Genomic DNA, 17,095 nt, shown 5'->3' on the forward strand with positions numbered 1-17,095 from the left:
TGGACTATAGTTTAAAAAAAACTATGAACAAATAAATCCCTATGCACACTGCACATATCTTATTTTGAAGTAAAAAAACAAAATGGCAAAAACACCTGCATGTGGCCCGCAGGCTGTAGTTTGAGGACGCCTGCCCTAACTAGTCCTCTGCCAGCCTGATCGACTCCTAACTGCCCTCCCCTCCAGGCCTGGTCACCCCTAACTGCCCTCCTCTGCTGGCCCAGTCACCCGTAACTGCCCTCCCCTGCAGGCCTGATCGCCCCCAACTGCCCTCCCTTGCAGGCTTGGTCCCCCCCAACTGCCCTCCCCTGCAGGCCTGGTCCCCCGCAACTGTCCTCCCCTGCTGGCCTGATCGCCCACAACTGCTTTCCCCTGCTGGCCATCTTGTGGCAGCCATCTTGTGTCCACATGGGGGCAGCCATCTTTGACCACATGGGGGCGGCCATCTTGTGTATTGGAGTGACAGTCAATTTGCATATTACTCTTTTATTAGATAGGATTATGCTTTGATTTGTTGAATGGATGACCAGATGACCAGACACTTAGCATATTAGGCTTTTATTATATAGGATTACTTAAAATATTTATTTGTCTTTATAGCCATATCATATATATTTATGATACACACTGAATGGCCAGATTATTATGATCTCTGAACACATAATAATCTGTCCACTCAGTGTATAGCCTATATAATAAAAGGCTAATATGCAAATTGTCCCCTTGACCAGGAGTTCGACCAGCAGGCAGGCTGGCCAACCGCTCATGTCCCCTCCCCCTAGCCAGGCTGTCTGGACCCCACCCATGCACGAATTCATGCACCAGGCCTCTAATGTATATATGTGTATGTGTGTGTGTGTGTGTGTGTGTGTGTGTGTATATATATATATATATATATATATATATATATATATATACTGAGTGGCCAGATTATTATGCGTTCAGAGATCATAATAATCTGAGTGGCCAGATTATTATGCGTTCAGAGATCATAATAATCTGGGCACTCAGTGTATATATGTGTGTGTGTATGTATGTGTATGTATGTGTGTGTGTGTGTGTGTGTATATATATATATCTGGTTATGACTGTATAGCAAGTAGAGATGTTGTCCATCTTTTTCTGTTCCTGGAATAATTTATATAAGAATTATCTATTTCTTAAAAGCTTGGTAGAACTTGTCCATAAATTGTCTGAAATGAGCCTTTTAAAAGATAGATCTTTGATTACTTATTCAATTACTTTTATAGTTATTGAATTATTCTGTTTTTTATCTCTTATTTCTCTTTAAGTCAATATAGAAATTTAAAATTTTTCTGAAAAATCATCCACTTCTACATTTTCAAACATATTGCTATAAAATTTATATAATCTGCCGAAACCGGTTTGGCTCAGTGGATAGAGTGTCGGCCTGCGGACTGAAAGGTCCCAGGTTCGATTCCGGTCAAGGGCATGTACCTTGGTTGTGGGCACATCCCCAGTAGGGGTTGTGCAAGAGGCAGCTGATCGATGTTTCTCTATCATCGATGTTTCTAACTCTCTATCCCTCTCTCTTCCTCTCTGTAAAAAATCAATAAAATATATTTAAAAAAATAAAATAAAATAAAAATAAAATTTATATAATCTTTTATAATTTAAAGAAACTACTGTTGGACCTTTAGTTTGTTCACTTTCTTTTTTAAGGTTTATTTTTTTATCCTTATAAGAATTGCCAAAAATTTATTTTACTATTCTTTTAAAAAATTCATTTTTGTTTATATTGATAAAGCCTACTATATTTATATTCTGTTTCATCAATTTCTGCCTTTACTTTTATAATACTTCCTCTTTACTTTTGTGTTCTTTTCAAAAATTTCTTGTAATGAATGACTAGTTTATTTTTTAACTTTATTTTTAATTTTTCTTATTTTCTCATAAATATGTTTAAGGCTGTAAGTTTTCCTTGCTCATACCCCACAGGGCCATTCACTTCTCAACAATTTGTAATTTCTGCATCAATTTCTTTTTTTTTTTTAATTGCACATCACTCTTTTGTTATACTGATCTGGAAGAAAAAATTTAGTAGTTATGCACAAAATGCATACTGGGCGCAAGTGCAGGGCCACGCAATGGGAACAGGATTCAGAACTCAGACACAGTGAGAGACACCCCTGGATATGTTCAAGAGGCATTTCACTGCCAGGAAACAATGAGGCAGGGGCGGATTCCAGAACACACAGCAGGATGGCTCTTACACCTCAGAGTCAAGGAGCTCATCCCACCTTGGTGTGAGGAATGGCTCTTTTGTGATGGCCACATGGGGGAATAGTTCAACTGCCACTAGAAACCCCAGAAGGGTGTTTGCTTTGTATTATTCTATACTAGAGGCCTGGTGCACGAATTCGTGCACATTGAAAGGAAATTAATTAGAAGAAATATTTTAATATTGCTATTAGTCCTTTCTCTATAATAGAAGTGTCAACCAAATTCATGATTGACAATGACAGATGGAAACACACACATGCGATTGGCGCCAGCGAGAACTTTATATATATAGATAACTTTCTTTTTTTGTAAAAGTAAATGCACCATATCAACAGTCAGGATTGATCCCAATATTCTGGAGCCAGCGTTTCAGGGGTCAGGGAGGAAATGTTTGTTTGAATCACCACTCATTCATCTTCTACCAGAATGACCAGAGGCCACCCTCACCCGCTCACCCCACCCCCCAGCCACCTGACTACAGAATAGCACAGGGCTGCTCATGGGAACACAGGTAGGCTCTCTCGCCTCTCCTCATTGGTCACGCCTTAGCATGGCTCCTCCCTATCCCCTACTCCAGCAGGTCCTTAGTAGTAAACAAAGCACTAGCAAAAAAAAAAACGGAGTTACTACCTCTGGACTCTCTTAGGTAAGAGTCTTCCCTCCGTTTAGACTGAGGACCCATGCCCCAGAGGTGCCATTCTGATGAGATTGCATGAAGGGAGTGGGTGCCGGAGACAAAATGGCTAAACCAAAATTGGGAACCACCAGTCCCCATCTGCAGCTACAACCTAAGATGCCTACAGATGTGGTCAGTGTGACATGTGCACAGGAGAGATGCAGAGGAATGGGGTGGGAGGGAGGGTGTCCTTGGGAAAGTCGTCAGCCTGCTGGCCTTCACGTCCTGGCCTCGCCCTGGGCAGCCACAGCCTCCATGGCTTTAGTGTGGTCTCTTCTTCCCCCAGGAACTGCATGGGTTTGATGGGCTTCAAGTTTGTCCAATTCATAGGCAATGGGCATACCAGTCTGCAGGTTCAGCTCCATGGCAGCCGCCTCAGAAAGCCTCCCCCACCAGAGGTCTGACAATGCCCCAGAGGCTGTAGCCATGGGCTGCAATCAGTACCGTGTCCCCTCCTTGATGGGGGGAACTATTTCTTCATTCCCAAAAGGCAGAGCTCTGGCAAGGGTGTCCTTCAGACTCTCCCAGGAGAGTGGCTGATCTTCACTGACGTCTGCAACCTGCGACCCTTACTGATGTGGCTGTAGAAGGGAGTGTCGGGCTCCATCAGTGGTGGGATATCATAGGAGGGCCTCCAGGCCTTACCTGGGCCTCACCATGCTTGGCGGCAGTCTCTGCTTTATTAAGGCCAGTCAGTCCCCCACAGTGCCGCTCATTGAGAAGCCAGGTCCGCACCACAGGCAGCCACATGTGGTCTAAAGCATCCAGCACTGCCCAGAGGGTCCGAATCTGCAGGTGTCACACTCCCAGCCGGCATCTCCCAGCGCCTGCCCGCGCGCTTGGTCTCCTCGCGCCTGGCGGTTCTCCAGGTTCCACTCTCTGGCCCAGGGGGATCAGCACCGGCTCGCAGGCGCCCATGGCAGTGGTTCTAAGTGCCCTGCAGACTGGGGCTCACTGAGATCCCCGAGTCTCAATTTCCTTTTTAAGCCAAGAATGATCGGAAGTGTGTTTTATGTTTTAGAGGGACTTGAATTTCCTTTATCACCAAGAAAAGGCACAGCACTGCTAATATACTTAACATTGCTGACTGTATACCTAAACATAGTTAAGACGGTAAATTTAATGCGATGTATATTTTAGCACAATTTTTTAAAAATTTAATGCCAAAATAGGTAAGTAGATTTCTGGGCGGCCTCAATGTAACCACAAGGGTCTTTCAAAATGGAAGAGGAGGCAGAAGTACAAGCGAGCTGGTAGCGTTGGGAGGACTTGCCCATCCTTGCTGACTGCGAAGATGGAGAAAGGAGCCGGGAGCTGAGAAATGCAGCGGTCAGTCTGCAGAAACCGGGAAAGCGGGCCACCGATGCTCCCCCAGAGCCTCCAGGAAGGCAAGCAGGCCTTCCTTGATTTTAGCCAGGCCTGTTTCAAAATTCAACCTCCAGAACCGAAAGAGAAAAAATTTGTATTGTTTTCAATATATAAGGGTATTTTTAACAAATCCAATTGAACAGATTTTAAGAGAGGCTATAATAGTGCAAATTATTTTAAAATATATATTTTTATTGACTTCAGAGAGGAAAGGAGAGTTAGAGAGAGATAGAAACATCAAGGATGAGAGAGAATCATTGATTGACTGCCCCTTGCACACCCCCACACTGGGATTGAGCCCACAACCTGGGTATGTGCCCTGATTGGGAATCAAACTGTGACAGCCTGGTTTATAGGTTGAGGCTCAACCACTGAGCCAAGCTAGCCAGGCTAATAATGCAAATTCTAATGAACTTTTATTAGCAACAGTTAACCCCTGAAGTTCATACAAGATACAGCATTAGTATTAGCCCCTTTCTAGATCTGCAATCTAAGCATAGTGATGCATATGGCCTGACATATAAGCCATAGGGAAGTTCTTCCTAAAAGATACTCAAAGCCTCTGGTCCTCTTGCCACCCTTTTGTACAAACAGTGCAGAGAGCACCATCCAAGTTCTTCACCGAGAAAATGGAAGCTGAAGAAAGTTAGGCTCCTAGACCTCAGGATCTCAGTGGTCGGTGAGGAGCAGAATCTCCTAGATCAGTGGTCGGCAAACTCATTAGTCAACAGAGCCAAATATCAACAGTACAACGATTGAGATTTCTTTTGAGAGCCGAAAACTGACTTCTGCACATGGGCCATGAAGTTTCAATTGCACTGTACGTGCACGCTTGCACGTGGTATTTTGTGGAAGATCCACACTCAAGGGGCCAAAGAGCCGTATGTGGCTCGTGAGCCGCGGTTTGCCGACCACTGTCCTACATCAGGGCTATTTATTTCCACCATACTAACTGAGCTCTCCAGAACCCACTCCATACGGCCAGTATCAAAACACAAAGCCCCTGGGACCAGTGCCATTGAGGCCCAAAGAGCAAGCACTCAGGAAACATTAACCTGAAACACTATTAAAACTTTCATCTGCAGTGATTAGAATGGTAGTGAGAGTGTAAGCTCGGGAGAGAGAGAGAGAGAGAGAGAGAGAGAGAGAGAGAGAGAGAGAGAGAGAGAGAGAGAGAGAGAGAGAGAGAGAGAACAGCTCACTAGCCTCTTTGCCCTCATCAGGGCTTAAGGGAATTGTTCCTGGAAATGTGTACAGAGCCTTTGCCACTGTGTCCCAGATGTATTCCACCTGCTTATCCTTTGAACTTTAGATTGCATTAGAAGAGCTAACATTTGCTGGTTTGGAAGGAGGCTGAGCCTCTTCTCCCCTCGTCTTCATGGCCATTTGATAAAGGTCTGAAAATAAGAATGATTCCTTTAATAAATGGAGACAGAGCCTCATCTTGCCAACAATATTTTCATCAGTATTTCACTTTACTGTTTTTAAAAAGGAATTCAACGTGATTTTCAGGTTTGGTACAATTCCTCTGACCTATGATTCTCCAAGTTCATAGGTCAGGGCAGGACTTTCTGGCCTATCAGATGGGGAAACTGAGGCAGGGATGGGGAGAGTGATGAAGTCAAAGTTACTCAAGATTAGAAAGAGCAGAATTTTAAAATCTCTGATTCCTAATGAGTTGATAATACACTCTACCAGTGGGTTTCCGATTTCCCCCTTTTTTCCCTTCAGTGAATCCTTGGTTTCTTAGAATAATTATCACCTACACTGCTTTTACAGCTCTCTTTCTACAAGGCACAAAACGAGGATGAAGATGAACTCCACATGCTTAAAACAGGAGCAACACTTTCTCTCCTACCCTGCCCCCCCACCTCAAATTATCCAAATAATTTCTGCAGCCCCTAAGTCCTGTAAAATCCTCTTTTACAAGTTTACATTTTTGGTGTGAAAATGCTATTGCAACTGTGAATTCCGGGGGCAAAAATGTTTGCATACAATATTTAATAGGACTTTTACAATAATCTTTACAAACTTTTATATAATCTTTTGTATAATCTTTACAAACTACCTTCTTATGTAATCTTCCTCAGAAAGCAGTTTACTTAAGAAGGCAGTTTATCAAAGTTGTAAGTTGTTAAGAAGTTACTAAGGAAAATCATTTATGTGCAAAATAAAATATTGATCAAATGGTTATAACTTCAAGCGAGCTCTCACATAAAAGAAAAATAAAATGCAAAGATATAAAGGCACCCAAGTGAAAAGGGATCTAGAAATAGAATTGATTACTAAGGGTTGTTTTGTTTGGTTTGGTTTTGTTGTTTGTTTTTTTATGAAGGGCTGAAATGCCTTCCCTGGCCATAATCTCCTCCTTTTCCTGCTCCATGGAGGGAATCAATAAAAACACCTGAAACTTATAAGGAACTACTTCAGCAGAAGCTGTGAGAAAGGGGAGTCATTGAAGTGATTCTTTAAGCTAAAGCAATAGCCAAGAGTTGATGCAAGCTGTGAAAACAACGTTTCACCCTAAGGCAGAACAGCCATGGATGTGAGCCATCTTACATGTTATATGACTTTAACATAAGGATGAAAGATAAATGACAAAGACATTTTAAAACCAAGTCTTGGGAAAATAAACTGTGTTATGAATGATCATGTTTAGAATTTATAAAAAATGAACTGAGTTTTGCCACATAGCAAAGTTTTTTCCAACTATGGTCCATAAATTAGTGCATCTGAAGAAAAGGGTACTAAAGATGGAATGCCACTGTTCACCTATTCAAGCATTTTCCATTCTACCTGAATATACCATGAGACTGTATTCCCCTTTCCAATTTACAGTTAGACGTTATTTCTAGATTGAGTTCAGCCACTACCATAATAGGCTGTAAACACTCTCATATACTAATATATCACATTCTCAATCTTATTTCTCTCTCTCTCTCTCTCTCTCTCTCTCTCTCTCTCTCTCTCTCTCTCTCTCTCTCTCTCCTCTCTCTCTCTCCTAGATTAGATACACGGTTTTTCCATAGAGGATTCTCAGTCCTTATAAGATGACAGTCCTTATAAGATGAGAGGACCATAAAATGTACGAAGTCTCAGTCCCTAATTCTCTATGTAGGAAGCTGCCAATTTGGTTCAGGATATGAGTGAGAAAAGAACCTTTTATGTGTTAACTATTTGAGGTTTGCAGGTTATTTGTTATGAGGATAGGCTACCTTGATTAATACAATACATATTAAAATGACATAGTCCTTGTTCCATTCTAAGATATATTAGAATAGGATCCAGAAATTTGAAATTCTTAACAAGTTCTCCAGATGATTCTACCCACATTGAAGTTGGAAAACCATTTTATTCTTTGATTTTTTAAAAAAGTTATGCATATACTAGTGTTCCCGTTGCAGGAAAAATCCTGCAATAGGATTTCCTGCTGCACTCTACCCCACCTCCGCTCCTCCCTTGTCGCCCGCCCCGCCTTCTTGGCCAGCCCGCCTGCTTTTCCCTTCGCCCCCGGCCCCGCCTCCGCTCCTCCCTTGTCGCCCGCCCCGCCTTCTCGGCCAGCCCGCCTGCTTTTCCCTTTGCCCCCGGCCCCACCTCCGCTCCTCCCTTGTCGCCCGCCCCGCCTTCTCCGCCAGCCCGCCTGCTTTTCCCTTCGCCCCCGGCCCCGCCTCCGCTCCTCCATTCTCCTCCCCCCAGCTTGCTTGCTTCTCCGAAGCTTTACTCCCTTCTGCAGCTCTTGGGTTCTTTGACGCTGTTTTGATATGCAAATTAGCCGCCATATTTGTTGGGGTAATTTGCATACTCGTCCTGATTGGTTGGTGGGCGTGGTTTGGCTGGTGGGCATGGCTTGGGCATAGCGAAGGTGCGGTCAATTTGCATATTTGTCTATTATTAGATTAGATATCAAAATGAAATATTTCTGAAGTTGAAGTGTTCAAAGAGTTTTAAATCTATTAGAACAATGCATTTGAAACAATGTTAATCTTGTTTTCGATGCCACGCTTAGTTTAAATCATATAGGTCAGAGTATGCAGCATTTATCTAACAAATATGTAGTAAGCACCCCCTATATGCCAGGAAATATAGTAGATGCTGGAGATACTTGATTAACTATATAGCCACATTCCTTGCTCCCACAAAGCCTCCTATGGATGTAGATAAATATAATATATTGTGATAAGTAGAAATACCTGGTGCTCTAGGAGCAAATATAAAAACATTTAACCCAGGTGTGATGGCTTCAAGGAAGACATCTCAACTAAAGCATGAAGGATGAATAGGAATTAGCCTGATGGAAGGGAAGAGGGAAGAGGGAGGGTAAAATGTTATTGCAGGTAGGCAAACTAAGATAAATATGAGAGAATATGCAACATAATGTTAGGATGGGCATGATGAGAGCTGGGGCTAGAGACTAAGTATGGCCAGGTCAATGAGGGCTGTGGAAATCAATTTAAGGAACTCAGAAATTATCTTGAGGAATGAGGTGCCACTGAAGGGGATTAAAAGGAAATGCCCTTTATTAGATTTGCTTGTAAAAATTATTCCAACTGTGTTGAGGAGAATGGATTGGATGGGCCAAGACTGGGGGAAACCAGTTAAAAGACTGATTTGTGTGTGTTGCAGAATTCCAGGTGATAAGTTAAATAATTAATTTGTTCATGCAACTAACTTTTAATAAGCCCCATGTAAGGGTCTCACAAACTTTAAAGCTGAGAGAGAGAGGGAGAAAAAGAGAGAGAGAGAGAGCAAGCTTGAATATAAAAAGGTAGTGACCCAGAATGATCAGTAAGGTTGAAGAGAAGTACTGTAGTGGTAATTGATGAAATATGGGAGTGGAGGAAGAAGTCCAAGATAATGCTATGGTTTCTGGCATGAATAAATGGTACCACCATTCATGGAAATAAAGAAGACAGGAATAAGATTAGGTTGAAAGAGAAATTATGTTCAATTTTGGATTTATACTGCCTGATTTCAAGGCTTATTATAAAGATACTAGAGGCCCGGTGCATAAAATTCGTGCACGGGGGGGTGGGGGGTGGGAGGTGTCCCTCAGCCCAGCCTGCACCCTCTCCAATCTGGGACCCCTCGAGGGATGTCTGACTGCTCGTCTGCCTGCCTTCCTGATTGCCCCTAATCGCTTCTGCCTGCCAGCCTGATCACCCCCTAACCACTCCCCTGCCAGCCTGATTGATGTCTAACTGCTCTCCTGCCAGCCTGTTTGCCCCTAACTGCCCTCCCCTGCAGGCCTGGTCACCCCTATCTGCCCTCCCCTGCAGGCCTGGTACCCCCCAACTGCTCTCCCCTGAAGCCTGGGTCCCTCCCAACTGCCCTTCCCTGCAGGCCTGGGTCCCCCATAACTTCCCTCCTTTGCCAGCTTGGTCACCCCTAATTGCCCTCCCTTGCAGGCCTGGTCCCTCCCAACTGCCCTCCCTTGCCGGCCTGGTCCCTCCCAACTGCCCTCCCCTGCTGGCCATCTTGTGGAGGCCATATTGTGTCCACATGGGGGCAGCCATCTTGTGTGTTGGAGTGATGGTCAATCTGCATATTATTCTTTTATTAGATAGGATAGAGGCCTGGTGCACAGGTGGTTTGTCCTGAAGGGTGTCCCTGATCAGGGTGGGGGTTCCCTTGGGGTGTGGGGCAGCCTGGGCGAGGGCCCTGTGGTGGTTTGCAGGCCAGCCACGTCCCCCCAGCGACCCAAGCGGAGGCCCTGGTATCTGGGGTTTATTTATCTTCTACAGTTGAAACTTTGTAGCCTGGAGCAGAGCCAAGCCTCCTGCTTGCTCTATGGCGGCAGCTATTTCTGTTGGGATTTATGTATCTTCTATAATTGAAACTTTGTAGCCTTAAGCGGAGGCCTGGGCAGGCCAGGGTGTGTGGAAAGCTTGGCTTCCTCCATCGCCGGGGGCAACCCTAGTCTCCCGCTCTTTCCAGCTCCGTGGCTGCCGCCATTTCTGTTTGGATTTATTTACCTTCTATCATTGAAACTTTGTAGCCTTGAGTGGAGGCCTAGGCCGGCAAGGGCAGGCGGAAAGCTTGGCTTCCTCCATTGCCTGGGAAACCCAAGCTTCCCTCCTGCTCTCTGTGGCCATAGCCATCTTGGTTGGGTTTATTTGCATATTCGCTCCTGATTGGCTGGTGGGCGTGGCTTGTGGGCATGGCTTATGGGTATAGCGGAGTGGTGGTTAATTTGCATATTACTCTTTTATTAGATAGGACTAGAGGCCCGGTGCACGAAATTCGTGCACTGGGGGAGGGGGTGTCCTTCAGCCCAACCTGCACCCTCTCCAATCTGGGATCCCTCGGGGAATGTCTGACTGCCTGTTTAGGCCCGATCCTACAGGGATCGGGCCTAAACAGGCAGTCAGACATCCCTTTCACAATCTGGAAGTGCTGGCTCCCAACTGCTTGCCTGCCTGCCTAATTGCCCCTAACCGCTTCTGCCTGCAAACCTGATCACCCCATAACCACTCCCCTGCAAGCCTGATCGATGCCTAACTGTTCCCCTGCTAGCCCAATCATCCCCAACTGCCTTCCCCTGACAACCCGGTCACCCCCAAATGCCCTCCCCTGCATATTCCCTCTTTATTATATAGGGTTTTTTCTTTAACATATTGGACAGCCCTAATTGGTTTGGCTCAGTGGATGGAGCATCGGCCTGCAGACTCAAGGGTCCCAGGTTCGATTCTGGTCAAGGACATGTACCTTGGTTAGGGGCACATACCCAGTGGGGAGTGTGCAGGAGGCAGCTGATCAATGTCTCTCTCTCATATATGTTTCTAGCTCTATAGCCCTTTCCCTTCCTCTCTGTAAAAAATCAATAAAATATATGTAACAAAAAAAGTAACATTTAAGACTTCTCCATATCTGCCTGGCTGGTGTGACTCAGTGGTTGAGACCACAGGCTGCCGCCACTGGGAGGGGGATCGTGCCATGGGGGTGTGTGCCCCTCGCAGGTTTAGACTCAGCCCAGGCTATGGCTGCTAGGAGGGGGATCGGGCGGTGGGGTGCACACCCCTCACATGCTGAGACTCCAGCCCATGCTAAGGCTGTTGGGGTGAACGCCCATCACAGGCTTAGGCTTAGGCTCAGCCCAGGCTACGGCAGCTGAAAGGGGGATCGCGCCTTGGGGGTGCACATCCCTCAAACTCTGAGACCCCAGATAAGTCTATGGCTGCTGGGAGGGGGATCGCGCTGTGGGGGTGCGTGCCCCTCGCACTGAGACCCCAGCCCAGGCTATGGCTGCGGGAGGGAGATCGTACTGTGGGGGTGCGCGCCCCTCGCAGGCTTAGACTCATCCCAGGCTATGGCTGCTGGGAGGGGGATCTGGCCGTGGGGGTGCGCGCCCCTCGCACGCTGAGACCCCAGCCCAGGCTATGGCTGCTGGGAGGGGCATCGCGCTGTGAGGGTGCGCGCCTCTCCCACTGAGACCCCAGCCCAGGCTATGGCTGCGGGGAGGGGGATCGCATTGTGGGGGTGCGCGCCCCTCCCACTGAGACCCCAGCCCAGGCTATGGCTGCTGGGAGGGGGATTGCACCCTTCACAGGCTGAGACCCCAGCCCAGGCTATGGCTGCTGGGAGGGGGATCGCGTTGTGGGGGTGCGCGCCCCTCACACGCTGAGACCCCAGCCCAGGCTATGGCTGCTGGAGGGGGATCGGGCTGTGGGGGTGCGCGCCCCTCGCACGCTGAGACCCCAGCCCAGGCTATGGCTGCTGGGAGGGGGATCGGGCTGTGGGGGTGCACGCCCCTCGCACGCTGAGACCCCAGCCCAGGCTATGGCTGCTGGGAGGGGGATCGTGTTGTGGGGGTGCGCGCCCCTCACACGCTGAGACCCCAGCCCAGGCTATGGCTGCTGGGAGGGGGATCGCGTTGTGGGGGTGCGCGCCCCTCACACGCTGAGACCCCAGCCCAGGCTATGGCTGCGGGGAGGGGGATCGGGCTGTGGGGGTGCGCGCCCCTCGCTCGCTGAGACCCCAGGCTATGGCTGCTGGGAGGGGGATCAGGCTGTGGGGGTGCGCGCCCCTTGCACGCTGAGACCCCAGCCCAGGCTATGGCTGCTGGGTGGGGGATCGGGCTGTGGGGGTGCGCGCCCCTCGCTCGCTGAGACCCCAGGCTATGGCTGCTGGGAGGGGGATCGGGCTGTGGGGGTGCGCGCCCCTCACACGCTGAGACCCCAGCCCAGGCTATGGCTGCTGGGAGGGGGATCGGGCTGTGGGGGTGCGCGCCCCTCACACGCTGAGACCCCAGCCCAGGCTATGGCTGCTGGGAGGGGGATCGCGTTGTGGGGGTGCGCGCCCCTCACACGCTGAGACCCCAGCCCAGGCTATGGCTGCTGGGAGGGGCATCGCGCTGTGAGGGTGCGCGCCCCTAGCACTGAGACCCCAGCCCAGGCTATGGCTGCTGGGAGGGGGATCGGGCTGTGGGTGTGCGTGCCCCTCACACGCTGAGACCCCAGCCCAGGCTATGGCTGCTGGGAGGGGGATCGCGTTGTGGGGGTGCGCGCCCCTCACACGCTGAGACCCCAGCCCAGGCTATGGCTGCGGGGAGGGCGATCGTGCTGTGGGGGTGCGCGCCCCTCGCACGCTGAGACCCCAGCCCAGGCTATGGCTGCTGGGAGGGGGATCGCGCTGTGGGGGTGCGCGCCCCTCACACGCTGAGACCCCAGCCCAGGCTATGGCTGCTGGGAGGGGGATCGGGCTGTGGGGGTGCGTGCCCCTCGCAAGCTGAGACCCCAGCCCAGGCTATGGCTGCTGGGAGGGGGATTGCACCCTTCACAGGCTGAGACCCCAGCCCAGGTTATGGCTGCTGGGAGGGGGATTGCACCCTTCACAGGCTGAGACCCCAGCCCAGGCTATGGCTGCTGGGAGGGGGATCGCGTTGTGGGGGTGCGCGCCCCTCGCACGCTGAGACCCCAGCCCAGGCTATGGCTGCTGGGAGGGGGATCGCGTTGTGGGGGTGCGCGCCCCTCGCACGCTGAGACCCCAGCCCAGGCTATGGCTGCGGGGAGGGCGATCGTGCTGTGGGGGTGCGCGCCCCTCGCACGCTGAGACCCCTGCCCAGGCTATGGCTGCGGGGAGGGCGATCGTGCTGTGGGGGTGCGCGCCCCTCGCACGCTGAGACCCCAGCCCAGGCTATGGCTGCGGGGAGGGGGATCGCGTTGTGGGGGTGCGCGCCCCTCACACGCTGAGACCCCAGCCCAGGCTATGGCTGCTGGGAGGGGGATCGCGTTGTGGGGGTGCGCGCCCCTCACACGCTGAGACCCCAGCCCAGGCTATGGCTGCGGGGAGGGCGATCGTGCTGTGGGGGTGCGCGCCCCTCGCACGCTGAGACCCCAGCCCAGGCTATGGCTGCTGGGAGGAGGATCGCGTTGTGGGGGTGCGCGCCCCTCACACGCTGAGACCCCAGCCCAGGCTATGGCTGCTGGGAGGAGGATCGCGTTGTGGGGGTGCGCGCCCCTCACACGCTGAGACCCCAGCCCAGGCTATGGCTGCTGGGAGGGGGTTCGGGCTGTGGGGGTGCGCGCCCCTCGCACGCTGAGACCCCTGCCCAGGCTATGGCTGCGGGGAGGGGGATCGCGTTGTGGGGGTGCGCGCCCCTCGCACGCTGAGACCCCAGCCCAGGCTATGGCTGCGGGGAGGGGGATCGCGTTGTGGGGGTGCGCGCCCCTCACACGCTGAGACCCCAGCCCAGGCTATGGCTGCTGGGAGGGGGATCGCGTTGTGGGGGTGCGCGCCCCTCACGCGCTGAGACCCCAGCCCAGGCTATGGCTGCTGGGAGGGGGATCGCGTTGTGGGGGTGCGCGCCCCTCACACGCTGAGACCCCAGCCCAGGCTATGGCTGCGGGGAGGGCGATCGTGCTGTGGGGGTGCGCGCCCCTCACACGCTGAGACCCCAGCCCAGGCTATGGCTGCAGGGAGGGCGATCGTGCTGTGGGGGTGTACGCCCCTCGTAGGCTTAGACTCAGCCCAGGCTAAGGCCGCTGGGAGGGTTTCGCGCCATGGGGGTGCGCGCCTCTCTCGCAGGCTTAGGCTCAGCCTAGGCTATGGCCGCTGGGAGGGGGATCATGCCGTTGGGGTGCGTGCCCTCGCAGGCTGATACCCCAGCCCAGGCTGACACCGCTGGGCGTGATCGTGGTGTGGGGGCACAGGCGCCTCCGAGCTGGACAACCTGCATTGCGAAGGCTGGGCAGACTGGGGGACTCCGGCAGGGATGAGAGGACTGTGCGCCGCCATCTTGTGGCCATGGGCGCCGCCATTTTTGTCGCGGAGTGATGGTTAATTTGCATATTACTGTTTTATAAGATATGATATAGACTTCTATATATAGAATACATAATATATATTATATATGGAATTGTATGTATAATTCTATATAAATAGAATATAGAATACGCACGTATATCATTAGTTCTGTTTCTAATACAGACTAATAGTTTAATACAGACTAACACAGAGGCAGAGAATGTGAGCAGTTGGATCAGCCAAAACATGGTCAGGTGGTTGAATTGGACAATGAGACAAGAGAGCTGAGGAAAGACAAAGCAATGAAAACAAACAGAGGTGCTGAGTGTGGGCGGAATAGAAGTGTCAAGGAAGTAGAGGGGTCAAAGTGAAACTAACAGAGAGAATGAAAGTAATTGCCAGGATAAGAACTTTAAATGAAAGCTGTCAGAAACAGGTATTCTGGATGATGACAAAATCTAGGGCTGTGGCCTTGGAAGGAGGTGGCTGAGAAAAGGTGGAGGAGATGTTTATGGGCATTGTGTAAATCAAGGAACTGATTGAGTAGGGTGTTGAATCACCCATGAGTTCTTGGTGAGAGAAACATTCAAAAGAATCCAGACTTGTTACTAACTGATGTCAGCATGTCCTATTTGCAGGTTTTGCTATTGTAAATGATACAGTGCCTCTGGAGAAATTGTACTCCTAAACTAATAAAATGATCATAAAATATTATTATGCCTAAAATATTTTGATCAGAAAAATGTGTGTATTTACTGATCTATATGGTGCAACCTTTTGTGGTTGTTGTTCTTTTATGTTATTTTTACCTTTCACGGTATATGAATTTTAGATATCTATATTTATATCTCTATCTATCTATCTATCCTCTATTTTTTTTCTATTTAAATACATATTAGAAAACTTCCTTTCCTGCTATTGATCTTTCCTAACCCCTCACCTGGCAACTCTGCTTCAGCACGGACTTGAGTGGTTATGATTGGATGAACTCTATGAAATGAGGACACTGGATTAGATCAGTGAGGGGTTCTGGACCTTTTTTTTAAAAAAAAATTGTTGACCTCTTTGTAAATTTGATGAAACTGTGACTTCTTTTTTTTTTTTTAAATATATTTTATTGATTTTTTACAGAGAGGAAGGAGAGGGAGAGGAATAGAGAGTTGGAAACATCGATGAGAGAGAAACATCGATCAGCTGCCTCCTGCACACCCCCCACTGGGGATGTGCCCGCAACCAAGGTACATGCCCTTGACCAGAATCAAACCTGGGACCCTTGAGTCCGCAGGCCGACGCTCTATCCACTGAGCCAAACAGGTCAGGACAAACTGTGACTTCTTTATGCAGGAAAATGAATGTTTCTATATACCCACAAAACTCTGTCACTTAATATAATCTGAATTTTATTATTGTGGGTATCTTTTCAGCTGTACAATATTACAACTACAGTTATACTACGAAATCAGTCGGCTTATTTGTCAATTTTTAAAAGTCTAATTGCAATCTTTTCCCTTAAACTTGTCTCTCAGATCTCATTCTGTAATGGGTGAAGTCAAGGGAACATATACATGTCTCTCTGTGGCCTGATATTTCTCTCCGAGTGTGACCCTTCCCTGACAGAGCACCTGGGAGTCTTCTGTTAGTCACCCCAACAGGTTTTATTTGAAAAGGGTGGGTCTCTCTGACTGGAACAGCTGAGCCTGTCTTCCTGTTTGTTGACTGGCAACAGCCCAACTCCACCGCTGAAGTGGTGGAAGGGACATCAGGGACACTTACCATCAGCCAATTCGCTCTGCCCTGGGAATTACAAGTCAGAGAGAGGCGTTTGGCACAAAAGGCAGCGAGGGAACTGATGGGCTGATGGCAGTCTCCACTGAGCGCATTTGTGCTCGTGGTCTCAAGAGTGCTTAGAAAGGACAAGCCTAGGGAGAGACCCTGGGTGAAATGAGGAAAGAGAAAGGAAAAAAATACCCGCCCCCCCCAAGCAAGCAAAAAAAACATACACCGTTAAAAAAAAAAATCGCTAATTGTCCAAAGCAGCAGTCGGAGATTTAACTGCTCAGTATCCAGAGTAGGTGCAAATTCTAATCCATTTTAGAAAATAAGTGGGCTTCATAGATCAGACTATTTCTTTCCACTCTTCCTCTTAGGCAGAAAAGCTACCTCTCCCCTGTTACTCTCTATCTATGCCTTCTCTCCCCCACCCACCCACTTTTCTATGATAGTTTTATTCTCTCTTCACCTATAGCTATACTGTATCAAATTCCTAGAATGGTGAAATAAAAATTGTGTACAATTTATCCACTTACCATTGGGCAATAGGTAAAATAGACTTGAAATTGCCCAAAAGATTTGAAATGATTTACAATAAAGTCTAAATTGCTAGAAACCACTAAAATATAGCAAAAGAATAAGAGCCAAGCCATAGGTGGATTATAATTGTGTTGTAAAAAATGAGGCTAAGCAAAACTACTACAATTGATCCAAAACATAGCTCTGAGTTCCACAGAATCCAAGGTAAAAAAAATATAATCACTTGAGGTAGTCTTCATTTCCTATTAAATTAAA

General features: G+C 48.8%; 1 pseudogene across 1 annotated transcript in view; it reads right to left on the bottom strand.

Moving 5' to 3' along the window:
• Nucleotides 1-3,138: 3,138 nt before the first annotated feature.
• LOC307108081 (phosphoglycerate mutase 1-like) overlaps nucleotides 3,139-17,095 on the bottom strand; it is a 63,798-nt pseudogene continuing 49,841 nt past the window's right edge. Inside the window, exon 5 of the transcript in view lies at nucleotides 3,139-3,709. The product of the transcript in view is annotated as a phosphoglycerate mutase 1-like (transcript). The remainder of the gene's footprint in view (nucleotides 3,710-17,095) is intronic.

The sequence above is a fragment of the Cnephaeus nilssonii genome (genome assembly GCF_951640355.1).
Source record: "Cnephaeus nilssonii genome assembly, chromosome: 12".
NCBI lineage: Eukaryota > Metazoa > Chordata > Mammalia > Chiroptera > Vespertilionidae > Cnephaeus > Cnephaeus nilssonii.